Source organism: Colobus angolensis, unplaced genomic scaffold (genome assembly GCF_000951035.1).
Source record: "Colobus angolensis palliatus isolate OR3802 unplaced genomic scaffold, Cang.pa_1.0 Scaffold13, whole genome shotgun sequence".
In the NCBI taxonomy this organism is placed as follows: domain Eukaryota; kingdom Metazoa; phylum Chordata; class Mammalia; order Primates; family Cercopithecidae; genus Colobus; species Colobus angolensis.
In genome coordinates, this window is record NW_012114252.1 from 11,684,013 (window position 1) to 11,695,583 (window position 11,571).

Sequence of the window (11,571 nt, forward strand, 5' to 3'; positions counted from 1 at the left end):
GCCCCTCCTCCTTCTGCCTCCTCCCTCCTCTCCAAAAATAATGGTAGAGCTTCTATCAGGAGGCCATAAGAAGGAAGGCCAGCCTACCCACAGTGATAGGGTTTGCCTGTGTCCCCACTCAAATCTCATCTTGGATTCCCAGGTATTGTGGGAGGGACCCGGTGGGAGGTAATGGAATCACGGTGCCAGGTCTTTCTTGTGCTATTCTCGTGATTGTGAATTAGTCTCACAAGATCTGATGGTTTTAAAAGGGGGAGCTTCCCTGTACAAGCTCTCGTCTGTTACCATATGAGACGTGCCTTTCACCTTCTGCTACGATTGTGAGGCCTCTCCAGCAACATGGAACTGTAAGTTAATTCAACCTCTTTCTTTCGTAAATTGCCCAGTCTCAGGTATGTCTTTATCAGCAGCATGAAACAGACTAATACACACAGGCAATCATGATGTCGGTTTTGAATTTAAACAAGGTTTCTAATAAACCCCCTTTGGGAAGGATTTGTCCACTCCGGCTCCTGGAATGATGAAATATATGTTCCAAGGAGATTTTGCAGAACTTTAGGAAAACATAAAATTTAGAAGCAAAAATGAGTCATAAAGAGCAGTAACTAAAGCTGGAATTATGCACAACGATGTAAACATACTTAACATGACTGAACTGTACACTTAGAAATGGTTTAGATGGCAAATGTTATGTGTTGTTTTTAAAATCACAGTTCTAAAAAGGAAGGCACACAGTTTTTGGAATTATTACCTACAGAAACCTCAGTCTGAAGCTTGCAGCTTTACTGGTAACCAGTTACCACTTGTTTAAACCATGGAGACTTTTAAAAACACGTTCTCTTTGGACCATAACTGGACTTGTGTTAATTGCAGATTTGCTAATGAGTGAAGACAACTGGGTGGCCTAACACCTGTGGTGTGAATGATTTTGGTGAGAAAAAAAAAAAATTATTCTCCAGAAAATTTTCTCCAACTGGGACTGACAGGAATTCCCTTGAGATAGTTGGTAAGTGGCAAGAAAATAACACAAGGGATTAAAAGACCTGTGTGCCAGAAGTTATACTGCTATGAACCAGTTGGGTGATCTTTGGGTCCAACTTCCTTATTGGTAAAATGAAGAGAAAGGCTTGCTCTGAAAGACAGCTCACAGGTTGAAAATGCAATGATTTTATCATATGCAAATCTAATGATACTCTATTTGCTCAACACCTGAACACATAATTCTGTCATTTTTTACATATAATTTTCAGATTTAATATGTTTCTTAAGATGTATTTGTTGAATGGCTTTGAATAATATGATTACTCTCTGTCTCAGAGTTAAGATCTTTGAGAAAAGGATTTGTATGTGCTTAGCACACTTAAAATAGCAGCACTTATGATACATGTATAATAGGAGCATTTTTAAGTACTTAAATATAACACATATATTACAGAAGAACTTATTATAATACATCATATAAGAAATTATATAATAATACATTATATAAGAACTTACTAAATATGTCATATTTAAGTCCTTAAAAGTGCTTTTAATGTGGATGAAGATAATTATGATGAATATCTATGAAAAACCGTACAAATTCACTGAATGTAAATGTATTCTTGGAAACAAACCCCAAATAATCACTATTTTTCATTTACTAAACAGCATGAAGCAACTTTTCTACAGATACATAAATATGTCTAAAGAGAACATTCTGAAAAATCTCATTCCATTATACAAGGAGACCACTGGCCACACACAGGTTCCTGGTGGATGAGGGAAGGATGGCAGATGGAAGTTACAAACCTGAGATTGGATGGTAGATGCAGGAGCAAGGGAATGGAAAGGACGTTTTATAACCCTTTGGCCTGGAGCTGACCTGGACATTGAAACAGGTATAGAAAGACGCCCACGATAGGATGTTTCTGCATAATGAAACAGCCTTGTACTGCCTAAGCCATTGTCACTTTCCTTGGCCATGTAAGAAATTTTGCTATCTTGGAAAATAACAGTGTTGCCAGAAAGCTATGAACTTCAGTTGGACACAATCAGACCTGCTAAGAGGTTACATGTACTCTAATCCAATGTGCCCAGGTTCATACAAAAGCATGGTAGAAGTTTGCTTTATTATTTTTTAAAGGAAATACAATGTTACCATAGATAAGCATATACAGTAAGGCAAACCATGAAATACCAAATAGTGTTTTAACATGCACAATATAATGACAGACTGATACAAATGGGTTCTGAAAAGTAACATGAAATGAGAAATGAGTATTTCACCTATGTGAAAGCACAAAAAAATGACTTGTTGTATACTCCATGTTCCTACAGTATGTTATTAACCAAGCTTGTTTAATGCTTACGGCATTTTGTTATCATTAGTTATTCCCCTTACTAGGCTGTGAGGTGATGAGGGACCACTTTATCACTCAGCCTCCCATTCCTGGGAAGTTCAGTTCCTGGCCCTCAGGCTGCCTGCTGAATAGAATAAGTGAAAAGGTGGGGAGGGGTGAGTAGGGAGGGTAGCATCAGGTGCATGGGGACTGTGTGACCCCATCTCTAACTTGCTAGTCTCTCACAGTTCAAAGAATTCCACCCTGCCGTGCAGCTGCTGATGGAAAATTCTGCCTTTTTCTGGAAGCCTAATGGAGAAGATGAGTTGAGAAAACGTAAGCTTTAGAAGCACACACTTCTAACTTCAGCTTTTATAAGTTGTGGGACCTTAACAGGTGATGTGCTTTCTCTGAGCCTCCATTTCTCATATGTAAAATGTAGAGAACAATAATGCCTTTCCTTCTGACTTCACAGGGAGTTGGAAGAAGTAAAGATGATTATGAATGTGACAGCACTTTGGAAACATCAACACTTTCTTTGAATTTTAGTTGCTATTATTTCCTGTTGTATCTTGTCCTGTGTCATGGTGGATGTTATAACACTCTACATAGCACTGGGGACTGAGCAGCAAGTTTGGCAGAGGATAATAGCAGAAGCTGTCTTTTGTGTTCTGACTGATAGTGATGTCCATTGTGGACCCATGCTGTAGCCTCTTAACTGGTCTCTATGCCTCCACCCTCAGAAAAGACATTGCACTGTTATCCCAAACCGAATGTTCTCCGGAATGAACGTCCATAATGGTATTGTGGCAGGCAGGTTTCTAAGATTACCCTGATGATCTCTGGCTCCTGGGTTTCACGCCCTTGGGTACTTCCCTCCCCTTGAATGTGGGTGGCACTTAGTGACTTCCTGTTAAGGAGCAGAAGAATGGGAGAGGTTGCAGAACACTATGACTTCTGTCTTCCTAGAACTCTCTCTCTCTCTCTCTCTCTCTCTCATGCTGACTTGCTCTCGCCCTCTTGTTTGCTTGCCCTGGAGAAGCAAGCTGCATTTTGTGAGGTGCTCTGTGGAGAGTTCCCCTTGGGGAGGAATCCAGCAAACTGGTTGGAACTGAGGCCTTCACATCACAGCTCACAAGGACCTGAATCCACTAATAACCATGCGATTGAGTGGGGCTCTTCCCATTCAAGTCCAAATGCATGCAGCTTGGAGAGAGACATGACTAAGTGATGCCCAGATTCCTGACTAAAATTGTGAGATGAAAAACGTCATTTAAATCACTTCAGTTTTGGTGTAATTTGTCATGCAGCAATAGATCACGAATGCAGTTACCATCACTGCCTTAAAAAGGCTAAGCCTAATGTGCAGTGTGGCTACAAAGCCCTGTTTAGTGTCTGCCTAACCTCCCTTTCTGGTCTCATCTTTACCAGGAGGAACCTCATTCTCTCCATGCCATTTTCTTTGGTCTTTTATGTTCGTCACATATGCCATGCTCCAAAGAGCTCCAAGAGAGCAGGCATTGTCTTTACAATTGTTCATGATTATTTCTCAGCTCTTATCCACAGCAGGTGCTCAATAAATATTTGTGGAATGAATGAACCTTGAAATTCTGTGAAGATCAAATATTTTCTTTTTTGATCACTCCATGCTTCTGAAGCATGAAAATCATCATGGACAAAACAGCATGTGTTTAAAATATACTTTTTAAAGGGGCAAGTTAAATAATCTTAATTTTATCTCAAGTTAGAATATGATGCCACTCAAGAATAATGGGCTGCATACCTACATTAGAAGAGACAGTAATGAAAAAAAAAAGACATTGCACCTTACAACCAAAAAGTGCATAAATCTTTCTCTACGTTGTATGTGAAAGCTATTACAGAAGCCTGAAAGCCAACGTGGAAGCAGAGCAGGCTGTAGCAGGTGAACTTATTTTTATTCCTTTAACTGGAGATCAGATCTGTTGCTGGGAACGTGGTCTCCATATACCTTCTCTTATAGGAATCTAATACTTGCAAGCCGCAATAGTGAATAACTACAAAATTTGAGACTTCTAATATTTTATATAAGAAATGAGATGCATACATCCTTAAAGTTACCAAGTAATGGACCTACACAGAAGGAGAAATACTCGAAGATTCCATTTTGTTGTATTTTGCCACTTTTCATTTTTCATTAGGGTTGAGATGCCTTTTGGTCTCACATAAGGACAAAGGAAGTACGTTTTCAGGAAGAAAATGTTCATTTATTTGTCACCCAGAGTAAAAGCAAAGCTAATGGTACTGGAAAAATACTGTGATCTTCAGGGACAGTCTCATTTTTCTTAGGGGAAAGACTGGGTAGTGTCAGGTATCAAGGTTCTTAACATCTTCCCTAGATCTCTTCATAATGGCAAGTACTAGAAGGCCACTTTCTTAGGAACTCCATCTAGTGGCTTAATATAAAATATTGGCCTGCCTCCTTGGCTTCTGCAACTGGGAGGCACAAGACTTCAAGTGTCTGGTGAAAAATAATGAAGTCTTTTGTCTTGTCTGAGTGAGGAAATTCTGCATTATGCAGGCATATGTAATCCCTTTATTCCTGTTCCCTGGAGGAGAATTACAGTGAGGCATTTTCCTTTTCCCAGTTGGGGTTAATGTTATGCCCTCTCTACCTTTGAAAGTAAAACAAGATGAGGACCCCTGAGGATGATTCAAATGTGGGAATATTCTTCAGCAAACACACATTCCCAGTTGCAAAAATATTACCCCTGGTTTCTTGCCAAGCCTTTGAGAAAAAAAAAATATGAAAGGTTGATCCTTTTTTTTTCCCCCTGCATTGCCTTTGTGCTGTGGAATTTCAATTGCTCCTTATATGACAGCCATATATGTATAATCTTTTATGGAGGTTGGGGAAAGAGAATCATTGTGATTCTTGAAAAATATTGAAATTGTCTCTATTTTTCTTGACATTTCTCCATCTAAAATATTTTAAAATTGGCCCAAAGATTATGGTTATAAGGAGATCTTTGGAGCTTTATTAGCCTTTAAACACCACTAGTTGTTTATAGACACAGTAGCAGGGGGTCCCCGGTTCGTTTCTTCTTTGTCTCCATGTCTTCTTTCTTAATGTCCCAGAACAAGGGTGTGGGAAAGCCTATACATTCTGTAATGAAAGGGAGAGGCCTATGAGTCTTCGAATTACTTTCACTCATTATAGAAAAGTTAGATTACACAATGCCATCTGGTATTAAATGTAATTACCATCTGAAGGAACTGCAGTATAACTTTGCAGAGCATTCCATTTGAGGGATTTTGCTCAAATCTTGAACTCCACAAGTAATACATTTGAAAGTATTATCCGAGGTTGGTTAATGTAATGTAATCACATTAGCAGACAACAGGAAAATGGTCTTTCAGTGGTAATTATGTAAAACTATGACTGTATAACTAAGAGAATAGATAATGAGTATTTCCTGGAAATGGCTCTTACCTGACTCCACTAGAGTGACAATGTGATCTTCCCAAGTAGAGACAACAGCGGATGCTAATGGGTGAGCTCGTCGGTAATGGCCTCTTGCTGAGATGAGGAAAAAGCTGCATTTTTATCCTAGTGGATACCCCACTCCTTTGTGAGTCAGCCCTGTCCCGAGTAAGTGGATCTGGCTCTTTCATAGCAACCGCGGGTTAGTTCTTCCCAATCTTGTGTTATTCACAAAAATGTTTTCATAGAAAGGCATGTAAATACATGGGCGACCAGAACTTCATTGTAGGCAGAAAATAAAACAAACCTTGAATGTCTTTATCTTATGCACTTATACCCATACTATAAACAAAAAAGAAAAATTAACTCATGAGAAATCCATGCCTTTAGTGCATCTGTTAAATTTCAGCATTAAAAATGTCTGCAACCCCGCATCATTCACTGGGATTCAAATTTAGTAACCCAACTACTGACTCAGAAATGTGCAGATTACAATGCAAAGGCTGAACTTTCTACTACAATAAAAGTGAGATTTTGTAAATGTTGCAGAAACTGCATTGGCCAATTTTCAGCAGATATGTATTCCATTTTTTGTTTACTACTTTACTCTCCAGTGATAAAATAACAAAAGAAAGACCTTGTTAAAATATCTTCCTGTCTCCATGGTTTTATCTTTCCCAGAATACCATATAGTTGGAATCATATGGTATGTAGACTTTTCAGACTGACTTCTTTCACTCAGTAGCATGCATTGATGTTTATACTATGTCTTTTCATGATGATAACTCATTTCTTTTCCATGCTGAATAATGATTCCACTGTCTGAATGTACCATAGTTTGCTTATCCATTCTCCTACTGAAGGATATCTTCGTTGCTTCCAAGTTTTGGTAATTATGAATAAAGCTGCCATAAACATCAATGCATGTCTATGGAGACACATATCTATGTATTTCTATGTTCATTTCTATGTCTGTGGAAACAGTAAAAAGATCATTGGTTGCCAGGGTTTGTGGGGAGGGAGGAATGAATAGGTGGAGCGCAGAGGATTTTTAGAGCACTGAAATTACTCTGTACGATATTATAATGGTAGATACATGTCATCACATACTTGTTCAAACCCATAGAATGTACTACTCTAGGAGTGAACCCCAGTTCAACTACAGACATGGGGTGATAGTGATGTGACAGTGTAGGTTCATCAGTTGTAACAACTGTACCACTCTGATGGCGATGTTGATAGCTGGGGAGACTGCCTTTGTGGGGGCAGAAGTACGTGGGAAATCTCTGTACCTTTGCTCTCTTTTGTTGCAAACCTAAAACTGTTCAAAAAATAGTCTATTAAAAAAAACTTCCCACATCTGTTCGGTAAAACTCAATAGTAGCCCTTCTAATCCACAACACTATTATAATCACTTTTGGGTTTATCCAAAAACAATCTATAAATCATATGCTATCTCAATAAAACATATTTTGATTACCACAAATCAGGTACTATCTAAAAATGTGTTTATGTTATTTTTGTTTTAGTTATATCTTGCCACTTTTAAATATTTGCTATTTTATGTTTTATGCAAAAACATATGCCTACACATCTTGTCTCCTTAGTTTATAGTTGCCTGAATACAGTTAATTTTCATCTATCTACTTAGTTTATTTCCAAATAGTGTTTCAACTAACCTATCAGAGTTTTTAAGTGTCAGGAAAAACTTAAGAAGAAGCCAACAATAAGCAGCCAGGCTTAATAGAATTACAAAGATAAATATTTATGACATTCATTCTCAATACTCTATTTTCTTAAAACTTGGGATTATTCATACCAAATGCTAATAAAAAAATCGCTGCTATCTCATGGGTTGGCACAAACCCTAGGCTGCAAGGGTCTCTGTCCTTTCTCTCATCTGTAGGGTCAGTCCAGCACCTTGCCTTTCCACTGAGGAGCCCAGCTCAAAGGTCTAGGGGACACTGTAAGGCACTCGGGCCCTCCCAGTAGTGTACAGGGTGTCTTGCTAGTTCTGCCCAGAATGAGGAGCTGCAGAGAAATAACACGGCCTTATCCAAAGTTGCTGAATAGCTGGCTAACCTATGGAACAATAATTATGAAAGGAGAACTTTCCAAATGGGAAAAAGCAAATGGTGTGAAATGCCTGGCATGTGAAAGACACTACAGAGATATTTCTTGAATGAATGCATGAATTCTTAGGGGGCACTTTCTTTCAGGAAAAAAATCCAGCTAATGTCATTTACATAACTGCAGATTAATAAATACATAGTGATTATATATATATGTAAGTAGTATATAAGTTGTATTTATAGTCATTAAATGATTCTTTTAAAATGATGAATAAGAGAAAAACTAACTCTATGTATTTTATTAAATCTGTTTAATTTCTGTATTAAGTAGCATTAAGGACTATTCCTTAAGACTTAAACAATTATTAATATAAGTGCATGCCAAAGAAAGTTACGTTATAAAACCAAATGTCAGAATGCAAACATCATGCGAGACTGAGCATTCGAAAGGTTATAAAGATATTGTCCTCGCTAAGGAGGTACTCATGGCAAACCACAAAAGGATGGAACTTCCTAAAATAATGTAAAATGTTTAATTGTTTTATTTTGACATTTCTCTATTCATTTAGCCTTACAGGAATGATCATGCATTTGTGCTCAATTTCAGGGCTTTGAATTAGAGGAAATCTCAACAAAGGTAGTGACGCTTTTGAAAGCACATTGCTATTTGTTTTTGATTTCGCCTGATGCAGAGAAAAGGTCACTGCCTTTTGAAAAGAAGCTTTCCTTAGTGGAGCTGAATGATATAGTCTAAGTCAGAACAACAACAAATTTAATAGCAATCTTGGATTTTATAATTCAGGTAGTGGAACATCCTCTCTCTCACAGTCCTCTTCAGATAAGTCTTAAAAAACAATGACACAGATGCCTGTTTGTGCCAAGTGAATCATCTGCATTTTAGCATGGGCCAGTAGCCTCAAGTTCTGTAAAAATGGCCCACTTTTTTTTTTCTCATCAAAGAGTTCTAAAATATATTAAAAAATTGATTTCTATTTCTCAAAACATCAATTAATTTTAAAAAGTACAACAACATGAATTAAAGATGATTATACATAGAAATGGCTGATTCTACCCGTGACTCACATACCTTAGGCTCTAGGGCCCTTCCTCTCTGAAAGACTTCTTCTTCTGTGGGCTGGAATTTCCTGTTCATAGTAATGTATATAACATACTTTCTGCTAGAATAATGTGGATCCTGTTTCAAATGGAAGATGGACATTTGGAAATGTGGGTCCCCCCTGAGAACTAAGACCCCTGGCAGCTTTCCAGCTTAATTTCCAGGGCTGAGAGCTGAGGGCTCTGCATCAATATGACTTGACTTGTCCAGGAAGGTAAAGCTGTTAACCAGTCAGCAACTTCATTGTTGATTTCAGGCACTTCCTCCAAATTCATTTATCTGAACTGTAGACTGCTGGGCCAACCAACCCACTTCTCCAGACAATACGCCACTCAACCGGTCAAGCTAGTCACATACAAATAATGGGTGTTCCTTAGGATTTTTTGTCAACACTCTACCCAATGGGGATCAATCCAAAACTGAAAAAAAAAACCACTATAAAAATCAGATTGTTAAAGTTGTGTCTGGTTAAAAATCTAAAAGGCACAAAAGAAAAAATAAATTTCATATGTGAAGAGGACACCATAAGGTCACCATTTATTTTTCTTCTCTTAGATCACCCAAGTCAAGAAGGAGAATGAAAATAGAAGGGCAAACTCCCTGTAAAGAATGGATTACTCAAATGTTGAACCAAAGCCGAGAGAAAGAACACGGAAAGCAGTGGAGAGGCACCAGGCAGGTCACTTTCCCTTCCTGGTCCTCAACCACAGCACTGCCATCTTCAGAACAGTAACTATTACTTGTCTACACCAGGCATCTTCAATACTCCTCAACTCATAGCAAGAATTCTGCCCAATCTCAAATAGACCTCCATCCTCCAAACGCTGAAACCCAAACCCAAAACCTTACGTATATCCGCCTCTGACCTATCCCTTCTGAGACATCATGAAAACAAAGTGGCAGTTTCCCTTACTGGAATAAGTATTAAATTTCATTTTGCTTGGTCAATAGATTATTCAGACAACTTTTTTAAGGTAGATAAGAAAACTGAGGGTCAGATTAGTGACTCGTTCAATGTTACAGAGAAGCCTGATGCCAGCCGGGGGGGGATTTAACACCAAGTCCAGTATCCTACATTAGAACTGGAAGGGCCCTGAAGATCGCCTCCTCCTAGCTCCCATGGAATAGACAAGAGAGCTGAGAATTGAAATTAATTGCCTGTTTACACAGCCAGGCCTCCAGAAACCTTAAGTCAAGGAGTTGCTTTATTTTTTCCCAAATATTTGTTATTTTTTGGAAAGTTATCTCAATACGCTAATACTTCATAAAAGCTTACACTTCTTATATCACTCTGGATTTAAGGTTTTTGTGATTTATCTCTATCTGCTCACAAATTAGGACAAATGTCAACCTGTGATGTTTGCCAGAATGATCTAGCTCAGGTCTCTTTTTCAAGCCTCCCTATACTGCTGTTACTTACCTCCCTGGTGATGAACCTCTTGGATAAGACTAAAGACACTAATTCTATGAAAACAAAAACACCTAGAAAGTTAAGAGGGATAGAACACTAAAACGGCAGTCTCTGCCAGACTTCTTTTATTTATATCTAGGTAGACCCATCTATTAAAAGATGGAATCTGCATCCTCTTTGTCTTAAAAGCCCTTTCATTTTTTAAAAGCCTTCTTTCAAAATGCAAATGGTCCTGGGAGACCCCACTGCTAAGTTATCCAGGAACCCTGGCAGAGTTTAATCGACAGCAAGGTTGGAGCCTAGGAGAGAGGCGTCTCTAGAGGCAGTAAAAAGACACTGATAAAGTGGTGGAGAGCTTTTTCTCCTTCCCAATTTTGTGGAAGGTTATTCGAAGCAATTGTCCTGAGGTTACTGCAAATATTTTCCTTTTTTTTGTAAAAAAAATTATGTTTCCCCCTCTTCTTTTTCCTTTTAGCTGTTATTGTTCCTTGAAAAACAGTATAAAATGATACAAACACTCACTGACACGGACCCAATCTATTCTTGACTTTTTAACTGACGGATCACATTATAATGCAGGTATGGTATCATTGCCATTACTATTACTACGATTAGTGGTGAAAAGATAAATATTCCCAAAATACCAGTTTGAGCTTTTGCACTTGCCCTTCATTCATGCAGAAACTAGTGTAGAAGCAATGAAGAAACCATTCGCACAGAAGAAAAAGCAAAATGGCTTTCTAAAATCAAATTGGTATTTTAAAAGTTTCTAAGGTTTTTTGTTTTTTCAAATTATGGCTTTTTATTTCCTGAGTTTCACAAGGTGATATAGCTCAGGTAGTTTTAGGGTGCTGCCTCTCATTTTGTAGTATGCTGGGCTGTAGTAAAATATTATTGGCTGTGGAGTATCCCCTAAACTACACTATTGTTAGGCAAGTTAGAGGGTCTATATTTCCTGATAGTCTTAAAAATATTGCCCATAGGCCAGGTGCGGTGGCTCACGCCTGTAATCCCAGCACTTTGGGAGGCTGAGGCGGGCGGATCACGAGGTCAGGAGATCGAGATCATGGTGAAACTCTGTCTTTACTTAAAAAATACAAAAAAATAGCCAGGTGTGGCGGTGGGTGCCTGTAGTCCCAGCTACTCAGGAGGCTGAGGCAGGAGAATGGCGTGAACCCGGGAGGTGG

At 38.4% G+C, this 11,571-nt stretch overlaps 1 protein-coding gene across 1 annotated transcript in view; it reads right to left on the reverse strand.

Annotated features, from left to right (window-relative positions):
• NALCN (sodium leak channel, non selective) overlaps nt 1-11,571 on the reverse strand; it is a 338,653-nt gene that overhangs the window by 56,981 nt on the left and 270,101 nt on the right. The gene's annotated exons all lie outside the window — the stretch shown is intronic.